The following is a 2924-nucleotide window of genomic DNA, read 5'->3' as shown; positions in this document are numbered from 1 at the left end:
TCTCGTCCGTCTCGAAAGTAGTGTTCTATCATAATTTCCTGGCATTACTTTGTTCCTCTTTAAATATATCATCTCCGTCATTAAACTTTCTCCTCTGTCTCTTTTTCCCCGTTTGACGTTGATTAAAAGTCACATTGGGGCTTTAGGGAAGACTAATGGCCAGAAGTCCATGCGTCAGGTTGTTCCATTTACATACAGTTTCACTGCCTTATCAATGAACCTTGAAGGTACCTGGCTGGAGATGAAAGCTGGGAAGCAGCTCAGGGATTGCGCACTACTGTCGAACGCACTGACTTGGACTGAAGTCTGGATCAACATTTGCTTTGGATGGTCCTGGAAGTGCACTGCTGGCCTCATTGCTGCGTTTGTCTCTCTGGTTCGGATGTCTGTTAAATTGGAACTGTTACACATTACTTGTAGACATAACGGGCATAATAAGAGAGTGATCCATTTCCATTCAAACCAGGAGAGCTCCTGGGATTTCCATGAATATGAACTGAGTGGGTAAAGCAAGTTTCATGCTCACACTTTAGTTGTTCTGATCTGCATCCAGCAATTAATGAGCCAGGGACAACAAGGTCCGTAAAGGAGTAAGTTCACCAAAACTGAAAAATAGCTGAAAATATACACTCTGCCTCTGGCCATCCAAGATGTAGATGAATTTGTTTCTTAGTTTGGAGAAATTGAGCATTGCATCACTTGCTCACCGATGGATCCTCTGCAGTGAATGGGTGCCATCATAATGAGAGTCCAAACAGCTGATAAAAACATCACGATAATCCACCAGACTCCAATCCATCATTTATTGTTTTGTGAAATTAAAAATGGCAGATATGTAATAAATAAATACATTATTAAGACGATCAACTTCAAAACATTGCTTCTGGCAAAACACCCCTCTATCTATAAAATTGCTTTCTTTTTCCAGTGAAAAAGTAGTCTGATCAAGCACTATTTACAAGCATTATTACTGATTTGTTTCTTACAAACACAGCTTTTCACTACACATTTATCAATGGACTGGAGTGATGTGGATTACTTGTGGATTATTGTGATATTTTTACTGCAGAGGATTTATTGCAGAGGATCCATTGGTGAGCTAGTGATGTAATGCTAAATTTCTAAAAATCTGTTCTGATGAAGAAACAGGCTCATCTACAGAGTGGCCTGAGGGTTATTCAAGTCTCAGCACAAATGTCATTTTTGGGTAAACTATTCTTTTATTCTGGCTGGATAACAAAGAAATTGTTCAGAATGTTTCTTAGTTTTCAATGCATCAACAATCTGTTCTGTATATTTCCAGATCTAAATTAGATTTTAAATCCAATGTTTTTACTGTGCTCTCTGACTTTTGGACCCTACTGTACACTATTAAATCCAGTGGAATCTGAAGTAATACTGGGTGTGTTGAATATTTGAGAGGGTGCTGTATCTGGTACCATATTGTTCTTGGTCAAGAAAAGCTCCCTTTAACATCAATCTTTCAATTAGTGTCAGGAGAGAGACCCACCCACAAAGCAGTCAGCACCTCTGTGTCAAACAACCCAAGACAACCTTCACTCTGTCTGCAAACAGTCTGCTTAAGGGCACTAAAGAAAAGGCCAAATCTAAACAGCTTTTAAACAAGGCTATATACTGTACCTGAAAAACAAATATACCTTAAAAGCAAAGTCACACTTCTTAATTTAGGTTGTTGTTGTTTTGCTTTGCTTTGTTTTCCTACACAAATATAGCTCAATTTAGTGAAGTTTATGCTTAAAACGAAATAAAAAATCAAATGAAATATTAATTCAAAGGAACAGTCCACCCAAAATGAAGATTTGATCATTTACACAGCCTTATGTTGTTCCAAAATTAAATAAAAATCAACAATTATACAGTGACTTCAATTTCCGCTGATAGTGAGCATAGAACAATGTTAATCTTTTATCAAACAACTTCTACCCATCAATAAAGCAACTTTAAAGAAGACAATAGTGTCGATATTCATATTAACTGAGTTTCATGTTGATTCAGTTTCATTCAGTCACTGTCAATGAGGTTAAAGCACTTCAAAATTAACACGACTTCAAAAGAAGCTTTACCGAATACAATAGTGTGATCCAGATCAACTAATTTATAATCAAGTAGTTTTAGTTTTGTTCTCATCCAGTAGAATATGGTTATTTTACAGTCAATATTTTGGTAATAAAAGCAGTCTCATCTTGGGATTGTTTTTAATTGGATATAACACAATGAGGAGGTCCAGATACAGTCACATTAGCACACCTGCACCATCTGGTGCTTTAATATCATTGCTGTATTTTAATTTTGTCTTTTGGAGAGAGATCAATATGAGCTCTGTGCGCTTCTTGAAAATACTAATTCATATAATCATAAAAAGAGAGTGTAAATGCCTCTAAATAATCCAAATAAGAATCATGATCATTGCATAAAAAAGATCAAATGTATATATTTATTGAGCACAACTTTTATAAAGTTGTCCCCAGACTGTTCCAAAGTCAAAGTGGTGCTATGTGACCCATTTCAGGCAAGACACTCCTGCTGAATATAGCAAAATAAATAAATAAATGCATTTGTGTTTTCTGAAATGTTTAAAAATGCTAATAAATATGCACTAATCTGCATAAATTTCAAGAATAGAAATCTAAACATTGGATAATGCAGGTTCAAAATTCTTGACTCTAGTAGGTCGAACCTTTAGTCTGTTGGGATATATAGTAGGATAAAACAAATACTCTATCCGTCTTCAAATCATGCTGTAAAGCAACAAAGTTATTATTTGAAGTGTTTGATTATTTGAAGTGTTTCTCTGTGTGTGTGTGTGTGTGTGTGTGTGTGTGTGTGCGTGTGTGTGTGTGTGTGTGTGTGTGTACAGACTCCTTTGTAAAAACCTGAAGAATATAGAAAAAACTGAAAAGTTT

This window comes from Carassius gibelio, chromosome A20 (genome assembly GCF_023724105.1).
Source record: "Carassius gibelio isolate Cgi1373 ecotype wild population from Czech Republic chromosome A20, carGib1.2-hapl.c, whole genome shotgun sequence".
Taxonomy (NCBI): domain Eukaryota; kingdom Metazoa; phylum Chordata; class Actinopteri; order Cypriniformes; family Cyprinidae; genus Carassius; species Carassius gibelio.
This window is presented reverse-complemented; position numbering follows the sequence as displayed.